This window comes from Triturus cristatus, chromosome 8 (genome assembly GCF_964204655.1).
Source record: "Triturus cristatus chromosome 8, aTriCri1.1, whole genome shotgun sequence".
Lineage (NCBI taxonomy): Eukaryota > Metazoa > Chordata > Amphibia > Caudata > Salamandridae > Triturus > Triturus cristatus.
The window spans coordinates 177,134,374-177,151,050 of record NC_140591.1 but is presented as its reverse complement, the minus strand read 5'-3'; positions in this window follow the sequence as shown (position 1 = coordinate 177,151,050).

Sequence of the window (16,677 nt, the reverse complement as noted above, 5' to 3'; positions counted from 1 at the left end):
AACACTCCAAAGCAGGAAGTGTTGGCAGCCATCTTGTGCCTCGGTAGAATTGAGGCACAAGAATTAAGTCAAACAAACGCGAGAAAGAGGAAAGGGGGCAGGGTAGAAACACTCTGACCCCCTAGGCCTGCTTAGGGGCTTCCACAAGGACCCCCAGGGCCCCAAAAATTTTTTTGTTTTTTAAATTGGCAAAATGTGCGACAGATCCGCGGATCCGGCCATGAAAAAACAAAACAAAGCGCGGGCTCGCGCGCTTCGTTACTATTTAGCCCCCGGGTGGGCCAAGACCCGGGGGCAATATTTTAATTGTAATGGGGACCAGAGGGGCCGCCCAGCGCCAGGGACCTCCACCCCCCGGGGTTTTTAAAAAATATATGCGGGGGGCTCACAGCCCCCCCAGTCCCAGGGACTGCCACTCCCCGGGGCTTAGAAACTACATGGGTGGGGGGCTCAAAGGCCCTCCCTTGCCCCGGGGACTGCCACCCCCGGGGCTTTAAGAAAATATTTGCGGGGGGCTCATGGGCTTGTGTTTTTAAATAAATAAATAAACTGTGTGGGGGGCTCAAGCTCACCACACGCCCCGGGGACTGCCACCTCCCTGGGGCTCTAAATATTAAAATTGGGGGGTCAGTGACGGACCCCCCAGCCCCGGGGACCACCACATCCTTTCGTAATGTTGGGAGGGGGCACGCGGGCCCTCTCCTGGAGCCCTGTCATGGCCCTGGGGACCGCCACCCCCCCAGGGACAGCTCCTGCAGTGTCCCGGGGTGCCTACCCCGGGACACTGCAGTTTGCTATGGCAGGGCGGGAGCCTCGCGGCTCCCGCCGTGGCATAGCAAACTCTGCTTTGGTATTTGGAAAAGAGAGCAGGAAACCTGCTCTCTCTTCCAAATACCAAAGCAGATTGCTTTTCCACACAGGGAGCTGCATCTTAGCAGCTCCCCATGTGGAAAAGCAATGCCGGCTGCCGGCTCCCGCAGGAGGCGGGGAGCCGTCGGGACTGTGGGGGGATTGGGGACCCCCAACGGTGAGGGCCAGCCTTGGGGGATGGGATCCCCGGGGCAATAAGTGGCCCGGGAGGGGGCCACGCGGCCCCCCTCCCCAATTATAAAAAAATAAAAAATGGAAAAGCAGGCCCCGGGGGATGGGGTCCCCGGAGCCATAAAGAGGGGGGCTACGCAGCCCCCCTCCTACAATTTAATCAAAAAAATGGCCAGGTCCCAGGGGATGGGGTCCCTGGGCCAATTATGGCCTCGGGAGGGGGGCCATACGGCCCACTTACAAATGTATGTAAAAAAAATTCAAAAGGGGTCAGGTCTTGGGGGATGGGGTCCCCAGGGCCAAAATATTAGGAAAAGAAGGCCCCCCTTCTTAAAACAGAAAAAATTAAAAAAGACCGACATTGTGCCCGAGGCCCCGCCCCCTGCCTGCAGCACTCTGCACACACACCCCCTGGCGCGTTTGCAGATAGGGAACTAATTTCCCTTGAATACTGGGGGTCCCTGGGGGCCAACTAGCCGACCAGGAACCTTCAGTATTCGCCAGGGAGCTGTGTTGCAGAGAGATGTTCTGAGGCCATGCCCCTTTTTACACCTCTCTGCAACGCAGCTCTCTGGCGCATACTGGAGGTACCTGGTGGGCTAGTTGGCTCCCAGGGATCCTCAGGATTGAAGAGGAATTAATTCCCCAACGTGTTTTAAGAGGTAGTTTTAATCCCCCTGCCCTATTATGTACTAGGGTCTTACAGAGGAGGCCATGGTAATCACAGGGGTTACCCAACACATAGTGTTCCCTAGTGTATGTAGGTTTTTTAACTGTATTCTAATTGTCTTTTAGCATAGCACTGGCTCTAGGACTGGTTAGTCAGAGTCAGTTACCACCAGTACCCATCTATAAAAGTTGAGGGTACAGGATGATTTTGCAACAAGGTCTCATTCTGCTCCTCTGTTTGTTCTTCCTGCACTTTTCTTCGTCTTTGAGGACTTCTGTTGCATCTTTCTGTATTTGTTTTTAGGTCTCGCCTGGCTATCGCGTAAGCGAGCGCTCAGCGAGACTTATGTAGGGGCTTCAGAAAATGCTCCCAAAGGCTTCCCAGGTGGCGGTTACACGCACAATCACGCGCATTCCATTTGCCACCAGCTAATTCCTGCGCGTGCGCCGCCTCACGTATTCAGAGAGATTTAGTAAGGGGCACAAGACCTTAGGAATGCGGTTTATGGCCAGCGCATGTGAGGCATTCAAGCGCGAAGCTGGCATCTGGCATCGGACTTGAAAGCAGCAGACTGCTTTCGCCAGCGCGCCCTCGGCCTCACTTCCTGCATCCCCTCTTACAACAATTAACTTTCGTTATAACTCACACCCCATATGCTCGTTCCCTCCCACCCTTCCTTTGATGTCCGCTTTTCTTGCTGTTTACAAACCATGCCACACACTGCTGCATGCCACACGCTGCTGCACACCACACACTGCTGCACGCCACACACTGCTGCACACCACACACTGCTGCACGCCGCACAATGCTACATGAAACACTGCTGCACGGCACACACTGCTGCACGGCACACACTGCTGCACGCTGCACACTGCTGCATTACTCACTGCTGCATGCTGCATAACACTGCTGCATGCAGCACACTCCTGCACGCAGCACACTGCTGCACGCTGTACACTGCTGCATGCAGCACACTGCTGCACGCAGCACACTGCTGCATGCCTCACACTGCTACACAAAACACTGCTGCACGCCGCACACTGCTGCACGCCACACACTGCTGCACGCCGCACACTGCTGCACGCCGCACACTGCTGCACACCTCACACTGCTGCACACCTCACACTGCTGCACGCCGCACACTGCTGCACGCCGCACACTGCTTTTATGCGAGTTTATGCTACTGACATTGTAAATGACAATGCTTTTTATTTGTTTTAAAACCAAAACATAAATAAAAGGCATTGTCATTTTACAATGCCAATAGCTCAAACTCTTATAAATACGAGACCTATTGCATTGCAAATGCTTGTTCTTCTTTCTGTGTGTTTTTTCTTCTTTCTTCACATGTCCTACCTCTGTAGGCATAGTTAGAAACTAGCATTTAAAAAACCTTAGAAATTTACTGAAAAAACCATAGGTTTCAGGCACATTATAGTTACAAATTAGCATTTAAAAAACCTTTGAAATTCACTGAAAAAAACATAGGTTTCAGGGTCGTTATAGTTAGTTGGACATTTCACTCATAAAAAACCATTGAAATTCCCCCGTTATAGTTAGTTCAGCTAACTATAACTTGCGCGCCCGCAATGCACTGCTGATGATGTCACATTTTACATCACTCATGACATGGTCAGTGACATCACTCATGACATCACTGATGACATCTCAAATGACATCACTGATGACATCACTGATGACATCATCCAGTGAATGTGTGTTTTTCTGAAAATTAAATATGTTTTATATATGTGTATCTCAAGGTCGATGGAAGAATAAATGAGTCGGTAAGTGTCTAAATGGATGATTTTTTTTTGAAAAATTTATTGTATCACTGACTGATTAAGTGCATCTTAGTGAATACATGGGTTAGTGAGTAATGTTTAAATATATAAATATCTGTATCAGTCTCTCACTTTGTGTATAAGTGGCTGCATGGGTTGGTGAGTAGCTACATGAGTGTCTATATAGGTTATTAGTTGTTTTTTTGAGTATCAGTATGAGTGTCTGAGTGTCTGTATTGTTCGGTGGGGGTATTACGTAGTGCACAGATGCATGAATGAGTGACTCACTGCTTGTATGTGTTGAAGACAGCATGTGTGCAGGACTGTAGGGGTGGATGAGTGTGTGTATGGGTGTGTTAGTGAATGAATGACTGTCTCAATAGTGTCTTTATGAGTAACTACATATGTTTTAAACTAGTATATGTGAGTATTGGTGTATATAAGTGAGTATATGTGAGAGTGAGAGATTGGAAGAGTTCCTGTATAAATTAGTATGTGTTTCTGGTTGTGGAACCCCCTTAAGAAGCCCTTTAAACATGTCTCGGACCTGCCATTTCAGAGTCTGTGTGTATAGTTTAATTTGCCATTTTGACCTGGCAACATAAACCTTTTGCCAGGCCCATACCTTCCTTTTGAAAACATATGTCACCCCTAGGTTAGGCCTTGGCAGCCCAAAGGGCAGGGTGCAATGTATTTAAAATGTAGGACATGTACTTTTAAGGTTTACATGTCCCAGTCACTATACCCCGAGTGCACAGTTTTGTGTGGAAAGCGCACACACTCAGCACATCCCACGAGAGACGCAATCGTGCCGCTGCTTTTAAAATGAAAGCGGCACGAAAAATGGTCATTTCTTTGTTGCGGGAGGCAGAGAGCATTGTGGAAGAGGAGAACACGAGCAGCAGGTGAGTTCTCTCTTACACAGCAGCCTGTGGGAGGAAGGAGGGTAACAAGCTCAGCAGCAAGTGGCTCCTGGACTTGCTGCATTCCTTTTGTTAATAGAGCATGGCTGCCGAGCCAGATTGTGTGCCTTTTTGAAAGTATTCATGGTAATTTCAGCGCTGTGTAGAAGCATGACTGGTGCTGCGATTAAGATGAATACTTTAAAAAAGACACACAATCTGCCCCACAGTCACGCCCCTATTAACAAAAGGAATGCAGAAAGCCCAGAAGCATGGCATGTGCTTTTAGAATTATTTATTTATTTATTTATTTATTTATGAGATTTTTTTGTGCGCAACTAATACCCTAAGGTGTCTAGGCGCAGCGAGATACTCTAGATTACAGCACAGATCAGAGCGCGTTCTCATTGATTAAAAAGCCAGGTCTTCAGTAATTTGCGGAAGTTAATAAGGGTGGGAGCGGTTTTAATTACTAATATATGTTTGTGATTCGGAAAGCACACGCCATGCTTCAGGACTTGCTGCATTCCTTTTGTTAGTAGGAGTAAGACTGTGGGGCAGATTCATACCTGCCAAGATTTCAAAATGGTTACGTGTGACATTTCCATGTTTCCTGTGTGCATATGTGTGGCATTTACTGCTGTATGTGGACACTCTGAGTCGGCCTTGCTTGGCATTGTTGTGATTCAATCTGCGACCTGCTTATCACTGTATATTTTAGCAGTGAGTGTTTCCCTGACTGCCCATCTTGCTGACAAGTCATAAGTGGCATTCCACATACAGTTGGCAAAACCCTCTTCCTTGGAGGAAGTGGCCCTGTGTTTTTCCAGAAAGGCTGTAGCTGATTCAGTTGGATGCAGTTTATTACTGGACCTTTAGCTTTCATCCTACTGCCAAACAGTGTGCCATGAAAGTCTGGCTGAAAAGAGTGGATTCCAGTTCTCTTCTGAACCTGAAGTGTTGCTTTCTCAGTTCTGGGCTTTAGTTCCTCCTGTTTTTTGCTTCTGAAGCCTTGGGTGGTAATATTTACACTCTACCTTCTGTTGTCCTTGGCAACTCTGAAGTTAGTATAGATTGTAGAGTTTAAGCCACTTACTTGCATGAGTGTTTAGGGACCTGTGTCCAGGGCTCCTAATGTGTGGGCCCTTATGGCAGCAAGTAAAAATGGGCCCTTTCATCACAGGTTGGTTACACCTGTGGACCTCATTGCTACTGCACCTGCTGCACTATTGATAGCCACGCCCCTGCTCTATGAGTTGTGCAGAGTACCTTGAAGTTGAAGCCAGTGTAAGGATTTTAGTGCTAGTGTCAATGTGTGATGACCACTTCTTTTGCATCACTAGAAGACACACAATTGATGGACGGAATGCAGAACAAATCAAAACATTCACCCCCAGTCAAGAGATCTGGGTTAAATCCAACATCCTTTTGCTCACCGTGCCACCCCAGTTTACACCTGGCCATATACAAATCAGTCTTGACCCCGTGCCTCATGGGAACAGTCCAGGATCTGGCCTGGCAGTTCGGGCTGGACTGTTCCCATTGGGTGCAAGGTCAAGACTGATTTGCATATGACTGGGTCCAAACTGGAATTGCATGGTGAGCAAAAAAACGATGGATTTAGGCCCAGATCTCTGTACTGGGGTGAATGTATGACATTGTTCTGCATTCTGTCCATCAATTGTTGTTTTTGCATTTGTCACCCCGAGTGGGACGGGTGTGCCCAGACGTGGGTCCCGTGCTCTCCATGCCACTGGAGCCAAGCTATCTTGGCTGATGAGGGATGAAATCCCGAAACCGGTCCTAGGGTGCTTGTTTTCAGTCCAGGGAGGACCTGGCCTGGCAGTTCGGGCTGGACTGTTCCCATTGGGCGCAGGGTCAAGACTGATTTGCATATGGCTGGGTCCAAACTGGATGGCATTCTTCTGCATTCTGTCCATTAACTGTTGTATTTGCATTTGTCACCCCGAGTGGGACAGGTATGCTCAGACATGAGTCCCGTGCTCTCCATGCCACTGGAGGCAAGCTATCCTGGCTGATGAGGGATGAAAGCCCGAAACCGTTCCTAGGGTGCTTGTTTTCAGTCCAGGGAGGACCTGGCCTGGCAGTTCGGACTGGACTGTTCCCATTTGGTGCAGGGTCAAGACTGATTTGCATATGGCTGGGTCCAAACTGGAATGTCATGGTGAGCAAAAGAAGATGGATTTAGGCTCAGATCTCTGTACTGGGTTGAATGTACGACATTGTTCTGCATTTTGTCCATCAATTGTTGTTTTTGCATTTGTCACCCCGAGTGGGACGGGTATGTCCAAACGTGGGTCCCCTCCCCTCCATGCCACTGGAGTCAAGCTATCCTGGCTGATGAGTGCTGAAAGCCCGCAACCGGTCCTAGGGTGCTTGTTTCCAGTCCAGGGATGGCCTGGCCTGGCAGTTCGGGCTGGACTGTTCCCATTGGGCGCAGGGTCAAGACTGATTTGCATATAGCTGGGTCCAAACTGGGATGGCATGGTGAGCAAAATAACGATGGATTTAGGCCCAGATCTCTGTACTGGGGTGAATGTATGACATTCTTCTGCATTCTGTCCATCAATTGTTGTTTTTGCATTTGTCACCCCGAGTGGGACGGGTATGCCCAGACGTGGGTCCCGTGCTCTCCATTCCACTGGAGTCAAGCTATCCTGGTTGATTAGGGCTGAAATCCCGAAACCGGTCCTAGGGTGCTTGTTTCCAGTCCAGGGAGGACCTGGCCTGGCAGTGCGGGCCGGACTGTTCCCATTGGGCGCAGGGTCAAGACTGATTTGCATATGGCTGGGTCCAAACTGGATGGCATTCTTCTGCATTCTGTCCATTAACTGTTGTTTTTGCATTTGTCACCCCGAGTGGGACAGGTATGCTCAGACATGAGTCCCGTGCTCTCCATGCCACTGGAATCAAGCTATCCTGGCTGAAGAAGGGTGAAACTGTTGTTTTTGCATTTGGCACAATTAAAAAAACGCGCAGTTAATAACAACTACAATAATACATGTGCAGCACAGCAAAAAAGAGACTGTTATAATGTAAAAAGAATGTGCTTTTGTATATTTGAAAACAGTGATTTTTACTTATGGCACTGAACGTTGCAATGGTATATGACAAAGACACCAATTATATGCACTGTGTTTAGATATGTGTATATGAAAAAATGTTAAATTCTGCCCAATAAATCTGGACTGAATCACATATTGTTGTATTTCTCAAAAAATGTGTTTAATCTCCCTCCTGTATGGACCCTGTATATGTTATTTTTTAATAATTGAACGGTACAGTCGGGGTTGGCTTTAGGGTGGTGTGATCGTTGTGGCCGCACTGGGCATAAACTTGGAGGTGGGCACTGACTGGGGGGGGTGAGGAAGGGGCTGTATTTAGCAATAACTTACGATCTAATAGCACCTGCTGCAGAGTTCCTTGTGCATCCAGCTTTCAGGTAGCAATACAAATATCAAGATAACTCTTGTGATAAATGTTCCTGATCCAGAGAGAGATCGAAGTTTTGTTTAGTGGCGATTTTGACTCAGTAGTACAGCGGGTTAAAATGCCTGCTGCAAAGAATAGATCTGTATTTTACGAGGATAGTTGAGTGGATTAGTAAAGCCAGTCTTTACCAGCGCTTTAAAACAAATTAAATGTATGTGAGAAAGGGGCTTTGGAGAGATGAGGGGCACTTTTGACGGGTGGTAGTGAGGGAATCCAAGGAAGAGGTCATAGAAGGAGGCGTCAAACAGATTGTGGCATCGGGCGGCACCTGTTCTGTGTAGTCCCTTCCCAATCCCGTGCAGTTTTGTTTGTGTCCTAAGGGTTGAGAACATTTCGGTTCATGCATGGGAGGGTGTAATGGAGTGCCAAGATCGGCAGCATGGACCACTGAAAATCTTTAAACAAACCTGTGCCAGTCTCACCATCACCCCTGAAACAGTTTCTTGTAATTATTTCTAGCAGATGTTTATTGGTACCTAGTGCACAACTATTTGTTTACTCAAGCTAAGAAGAATAAAAGGCTGAATGAAATGGAATGAACGAATGAAAGCTAAGTGCAAAAGTACCTACAACTTATGATTAGCCCCCTGAGCCTTCATCCCTGCAATGTTTGGGCCATTGCAGATATCCAAAGCCTTGTTCATTCATGGGCTTCTAACTCCAGGGCTTTGATATCAGATAAAGTTCAGACCACATACCACATGGATCTTTAGGCCTGGAGATCGGACTTGACAAACATATTCATGCATATTTCCCCCAAGGAATGAGATTCAGTGATAAATGCAGTCATGTATGCAAACTATAGGCTCCAACGTATGTGCATATGTTTCTATACTTCGCTGTGAATCTGCCACCCTGAATTTGGAGCAATCCCAAATATTTTGCATTTGGTTTTAAGGTCTAGTGGCTTAAATGTTGAAGTGCCTCATCATGAGACACTTAGATGATAAAATTAGAAATATGAATTATGTCAGATTGACCTTGTGTTATTGGAAAGAAGTGAGTCCGGGGCCTTATGGTGTGAACTTAAAACATAAGAGAAATTAAGTTCCCAAAAAACATGAATACCAACAACAGGCAAGGCGCCAACCCACAGATACACGTGGGGGCTCTCACTACATGGTCCAAATTGTTGGATGTTTTTATGATGACCCCCGCAGCACTGACGAAACAACTGAACATAATATTGCAAAACACACAACCTTCCCTCTGGATAACTGGCACATGTAGAATATGTGGTGGTGAAGAACAAGTTAATGCACACGTAATGCATGCACATAATCTATTTGGCCGATATCCCATGTCACTGTACTGCTGTATCATAATATTCAGTTTGATCACTAGGTGGTTTGCATGTAGTGCAAAGATAGTTTTAAACTTAAATCTCTCAACTACATTAAGAGCTCATGTTAACACAAGCTACATGTTTTAGGGTTGGCATGCAGGATGGAAGGAGAAGGAAAAAAGGGCAAGCAACAACTTCCTTAGCAGTACAACTTTGCAACTAAAAGAGTGGCTGAGTGGCTGTCCACTGTGTGTGTATTAGATAGTATTCTTATGTTTGGGGGGTACATCGTTGTTATGATCCTTAGCTAATGCATTTGACGATGTAAGCACAATTATCCTGACATTTTGTAATAGAATTAAATTGATTTATAAAAATATCTTCTGGCAAACATGCAAAAATATAATAAAGTCACTTCAAATTTAAAAAAGTTAATTTTATTAACATGCAGAACTGTTTCACCGTGGTACATCAGATTATGTCAGCGCATTGAGAAGTATTATTTTAAAGTGATAGTTTTCAAACATAAATGTGGAACTATTTATGCTTCCGACCTCACCCTGAAAGCAAAGCCAATAGTGAACTAAGAGGCAAGTCAGTTATGTGCACCCTTTGCGTAGCCAGGATTACTATTACATATGAACTGCATTATAGTTTATTAAAGCAACACAGGAGAAGTTTTTGTACAGTGCACTTTGCTTGTATTTCGAGGTCCTTTTAAATGTGATAATTATGAAAAAAGTGGGAAAGTGATATAAAACAATTGCCTAGGATCACTTAGTTTGGTCAAGCATAGAAGCCATGATTGATCCCAAGTTTTCTGGTTCCACATTGTGCAATTTAATTCAGCCACTAAATGTACATGCTTCCCTTCCCCTTCGCCCACCTTAACAACACCTCCCAACTCCTTGACCACCACGCTGCTGGCATTAGTGCGTCCCTCGGGCACACCACGACCAAACACTTTTGGCTCCAGGGAAAATATTTGCGGCGAGTAGCCATTATTTATTGTATTTATAACATGCGAACATGTGTGAATGAGACGCAGAGCTGTTAAATTATTGATATGGCAAGTGCTAAAGATAATGCAGGTGAGTGCATGCACTATGTATGGGGGAATTAGTGTAGTGAAGGTGATACACAAAAATACATGTGTCAGAGAAGTTAACTTATTTTTAATTAGAAAGTCTTTATCCTATTTTGTGACCGCAACTTGCTGCATCATGTCCAAGTGGAATCTTTTGAAGGCTCGTGTAGGGCTCAGTCCTCCTTGTTCATTTCCTATTTCACCCAACTCTACCACTTGCACAGTTTGAATGCCAAAGAAAAGCTGCCTCCCAGAAGGTGTAACACGCAATGCAGATTTATGGACCAGTTTAGCGTAATGGATGCGGTTTGGCCTAAACTGGAATCCCCGTTAACTATTTGATCACTTTTCCAATTGGAGTCTCTGGAACAGTAACATACATTGTTTGTAACTCTTGGAGCCTTTGCTAAAGATATTCACCCTTATGCATCAAGCCAAAATCCAGTCGGTAAAATACCGATTCGGTAATAGCTCCCGGTATTGTGTTAAAAATACCCAATCCCAATGCATCAACCCAAAACCCGAGCAAATAACGAATCGCTAAATAAATAACCTCGAACATACCGAATCGCTAATACCAAAAATGCTAATTTACCGAATCGCTAAATACCGAATCCGCAATTACCGAAATCACTATTAGCTCCCGGAAATTGCCAATAGCAAATAAAGAATCGCACCCCAATGCAAGAAAACTCGCTAATTCCGAAAATCCCAAAAATCGCTATTTTGCCAGAGCTAAATAAGGGGAATCAAAACCTGGAGGTAAAGTCAAAAAAAAAAAAAAAAAAAAAAGATATTCCTACATGTGCAAATGATTGAGGCAATCACTAAACCCTTAAATTTGGCCCAGGAGACCCTGTTGGCTCCCCCAAAATGGCTGCCCTCTACGTGCTTGCAAGGAGGATGCGGATCAATGCAGCAGGACAGCGCAGGAGAAGGGTACAGGAGAGAGTGTTCAGACTGCGCATAACCCTGCTCGGCCAGAATGAGGACGAGGTGTACCAGAAATATCGCCTCAATCGCGCTATGATCATGCGCCTGATTGCAGACCTGGAACCATTACTGCAGCACCAGACCCACCGGACAAATGCTATCCCTGCGCACGTTCAGGTACTATGCAGCCTGCACCTACTGGCCTCTGGGAGTTTCCAGGGGGTAATTGCGGTTGCTGGAGGTGTTTCGCAAAGCGCACTGTCACGCTTCTTCCAAAAATTCCTAGATGCCATGCTGACAATGCTCCACAGACACATCAGCTTCCCCACAACCCCACAGCAGTTGGACCGCACTAAACAGGCATTCTACCAGGTGGCACAATTTCCACATGTGATTGGATGCATCGACTGCACGCATATCCCCATATGCCCTCCGTCAGCAAATGAGTACCTTTTCAGGAACCGCAAGTCATACCACTCGATCAACGTGCAGGTTGTGTGCGATGCCAACAACATCATAACGGACCTAGTGGCACAATTCCCAGGGAGCACACACGACTTATACATCTTCCGCAACAGTGGAATGCACAGGCGACTACTCAATGGCGAATTTGGAGAGGGACTCCTGTTAGGTAAGTAGAACTACGCTTCCCCACACCAACACCACACATGTATGTACATCACCAATGCTAAGTCTATGCTTCTATCTTCTAGGTGACAGTGCTTACGCCCTGCGGGAATACATACCAACCCCATACCTAAATCCAGCAACCCCGCAGGAACATCGCTACAACGCTGCACACATCAGCACGAGGAATGTGATAGAGCGGACTTTTGGGATTCTCAAGAGCCGCTTCCGTATCCTCCACAAGACTGGCGGCGCAATGCTATACCAACCAGACACATGCTGTCGAATAATTGCTGTATGTGCAATGCTGCACAACATTGCCACCAGAAGGGGGATACCCATGGAGGTGGACAGGGATGACGACCCCCAGGCTGACCAACCACCCGCCCAACGACGACCGGCACACATCCCAAACACAGCAGAGGGCCATAGGAGGCGGACAGACATAACGCAAAATCATTTTTGACCCTGGGTAAAATGAGACATTACAAGTTGGTGTTGGGTGCAACTGTTTAATGCACAGTAGCACTGAGGATTGTGCAACAGAACTAGCATTGTGAATCATGCTCCGATTGCATAAATGTAAATAAAAGGTTCCTTAAAGTCAGGCCTGTGCAAACAGAATAATTGGATGGCCATGGTTGCTCCACCATGGACCTGCAGCATGTACAAATTTCTAGTGCCGCTTGCCACGTACACCAAGCCTCCGCTCAGGTGCATCCATACCCTCACCACGGCCTGTCCCCGTGGAGGCACGCGAACTTCAGCGCCTGGTGCTGGCCTCTGCCAGTGACACGCTGCTGACACTGGAGGCAGCCTCACTGGTGTCATCCCCTCCCAATGCTGCAGCACTGCATGTGCTGCTCTGAAGTTGTTCCACAGCAGTGGTGATGTGTCTCAGTGACTTGGCAACATCACCGCAGAAGTGCCCAAGGTCCACCTGCAGGGAGACTGTGCGGCGTGCCAACACAGCGGTGCAGTTGCTGTGCCGTTGTATGGCCTTGGTAGCGGCGGCAGAACGCAACATTAGCTGCCGGTTACTCCTCCTCTGGGACTCATGGCCCTCCCTGATGGCACGGGTGAGCTCACGTACCTCCTCCCTGAGCTGAGCATTGCCATCAGCAACCGCAGTGGTCTGGTCCCTGACCGCCGTGCCCATGTCCCTGACCGCGGAGCCCATGTCGGTGACTGCTGCAGTCATGGCGCGCATCTCCCTCGCTAGGCGCACGATGTTGCAGCTGATGCTAGCCACATGTCTTCCCTGCAGGTTCTGTGTGCGCAGCATCCTCTCCTCAATTGCAGAGGTTGTTGGGACATCCTGGTCAGCTGAGGAGACGGAACTGCGACGGGCCCTGTGACGCCGTGCGTGTCTTGAGCCTCCATGTGGTGCAGCAGGTGGTGTGGATGTGCGCTGCGTGGGTGCCAATTGAGGGGGGGGGGTTGCCATCTCCTGCAAGGGCGCAACTTGGTGCCTGTGCCTCTGCGGTATTGTGGCTGCACTGGCTGCAGGCTGGCTTGCTGGTGCCGTTGCTTGTGGCGCAGGTGGTGGTGCCTTGGCTTGTGGCGCAGGTGCCTTGGCTTGTGGCACTGGTGCTGGTGCCGATGATTGTGGCGCTGGTGGAGGTGGTGCTGGTGGGGTGGCAGGTGTTGGCGGTGCGTGCGCATCCTGCACAGTCTCCTGGTCTGACTCCACGGGTGTCTCAGAGATGATCAGCTGGTCGCTGTCGTCAGAGTCCCCAGGTGATGCATCTGTGTGTGAAACAGTGCATGATTAGTGGGATGATTACACCTACATAGTGTTGTACCCATCAATGTCCCTCTGTGGTCCAACAAATGAACAGTCTACAGCCATGTACAACATATGTGTTGTGTGAGGATTTACGCCTGTGCCTGCACTCTGGGCTGACTAGACTACAACTCCCAAGATGCAGTAGTGTCATGTGTGGAACTGTCTGTGCCAGAGCTGCAGACACAGTGAGATTGGGCTGGGGGCATGGGTATGGATTTACGCTATGCTGGGTGTGGCACAGGCATGCATCTTACCTTGGGCACTTGTGGCTGCGCCGGACGTGTCCATCTGGATCACCCCCACGACGGCTTCCCGCTCTATCGTCCCTTCCACAAGGTCCTCCAGGGCTGTGTTGGATGGTGCAGTGCTTGTTCCGCCTCCAGTCCTTCTTGCCTCCCGGAGCCTCTCAGCAATCCTCTCTTTTGCGCGCTTCCGGAGGTCATACCACCGTTTTTTGAGATCGTCGATGCTGCGGCTAGTGACGCCAACCGCATTGATCCTCTCACGGATGCGCTGCCAGATGCGCCGCTTCTCAGTCTCAGGCACCTTGAGGGACAGCTTGCCAAAGAGGCGGTCGTGTTTGCTGGCCACTCCCTCGATGAGGTACTCCAGCTCCCTGTCTGAGAACTTCTTCTTGCGCTTGCGTGCAGATTCAGCGCTGGATGGCACTTCCTGCGACATGATGGATGTGTGCTGTGACTGGCAGAATCTGTGTGGCCTCACTCTGCACAGCCTGTCCTTCTTTCCAGCTCCTGTCTGCTCCTCTGTCGAGGCTATGTGGGTGGGGCAGCAGTATTTCCTGGTTGGTGATGTCATCAGCCTGTTCCCGGTGCGACGCGGCAATTTGCGATTTCGCTAATACCGATTCGGTAATTGCTAATTCGGTAGTACCGAACTCGCTATTAGCCAAATCGGTATTACCGAACTCGCTATTTGCTAGTGGGGCCGTTTGCGTGCCCCGCTATTAAGGAATCGGTAAATTTAGCGATTTTTAAGGAATCGCTAAATTTTACCGAATCTGTTGATGCATGCCAATTACCGATTCCTTAATGGCGATTCCTTATTTTTCGCTATTAAGGAATCGGTATTAGTTTGGTTGATGCATATGCCCCATTGTCTTCAATTGCAGGTTTGCAATCTGTAAGGTAATTGGATTTGAACGGTCAGGCGTGAGTACCCACAAAGACGAGGTAATTCTGTTTACGTTCCTGGTTGGATTACTGTGTTAATAGATTCACAATCTGCACCCTTTTTTTCTTTTGCAGGTTTGTGAGACCATACTATGGATACAACTGCACAAGCAGACGTGAGTACAGGCAGAAAAGTGCAAGTAACTGTTAGAGTTAAACTGTGGTGCGCCTGGCATATTGTAATATAACAACGTGCTTTAGCCACCTTCTCTTCTGTTGCAGGTTTCACAGACAGTATCCTACACACACATTTGAACTGGCATACATGAGTACAAGCACAACAAACAGGTAATTGTTTAGTACAGTTAAACTGTGGTGCACCTTGTACATTGTAGTATAACAACATACTTTACCCATGTTTCCTTCTGCTGCAGAGCACAACAACAGGTAATTTTTTTAGTAGAGTTCTCTTGTGAAGGACATGGTTTATTGCTATATCACAACCTGCCGTAAACATCTTGACTTCTATTACAGGCTGTAAGGACAGTGCCACATATAAGTTTGCAAGGGTAGGACAGAGAACAGAAAAATCCAGGTAATTGCTCTTGACGTTTTGTCGGTGATGCCTCTGTACTGTGTGACAAATTGCATTCATGAGCATAGGCACCAACTTTAGCCATTTTCCTTCTTTCTGCAGGCTTGTGGCATAGCATGCTAAAACCGGGCATCACAAAAATGTTCAAGAGCAAAGCTATAACTTCTGCAGTATGCGGTGCTTCACCACAAAGGAAGAAATGTTGTCTTGTATTTAAGGAAGACTGGATGAAAGTAATTGTGGTGGCTGAGACACAGAAATCATGAAGAACGTTTTGCGTGCAACGCAGGGAACCATTTCAATACAGTCCAGATGTGGGATTGATTTGAAAGCATGTGCTGAAGCCAAGATTGTTAGGGCACTTTTCTACAGGAAAGAAATGATGTGATGGCTGGAAACTGGATTACATGAAATGCCATCTAATTAGCATATTTGATGAGTCAAATTGGTAATAATGAGAAACAAAAGTGCTTCTGGCATATTTGGTTCTGGGGTGGGGGCAATGCTGACAGAAACTGCTACTAACAAAGCGAGCAGCCAGAAGTGGTTGAACGACAAAGATACCTACCTGAGGAGATAAAGATTCTCATTAACAACGTGTTGCTGGCGGTCAAGATGAATACTCTAATGTTGTCTGTCTAAGACATTCATGATCACCTAGCTTTGTATGTGAAGATATCAAACAGCTGTAGGAGCAAGAAATTTGCCTTTGAGTTCCTTGAGGCCATCAACAGCGCAATATACTATATAGCTAGGGCAGAACTTTGCAACACACTATATCACACATTGATAATTGATGAGAGCGCAGATATTTCTGGTACAAAAATGCTCATCCTTTACTTCAAGTTCCGACCTGTAACATCAACAGAGCACAAAACACTGTTGGGGGCATAGTGAATCTGACTAGTTGTAATGCTAAGGCTATCACTATTCCTGTGAAAGAATTCTCCGCTGCCAATGAACTGGATGTTATGAAAATGGTCATGTTGAAATCCGACGGTGGGTTCTCTGAAGGGGCAAGAATAATGGTATTGCTGCTTCTCTAAAACAATCCATTCCTTATCTAGTTTAGCAGAATTGTGTCACCCATCGAGAAGGTTTGGAAGAAGATGATGCCTGGAAGAGGGTTCCAATGATTAAAGAGATAGACACATTATTGTGGACTGTCTACACTGTGTTTTCCAGATCTCCTGCAAGGAAGTCCAAGCTGGATGAAAAAGTATCGGTCACTGAATGTGAAGTGGTCTCCTTTCTGCAATTGAATGAGGCCCGATGGCTTTCAAGGCATTGTGCAGTTGGTGCACTGATTCATAATTATATA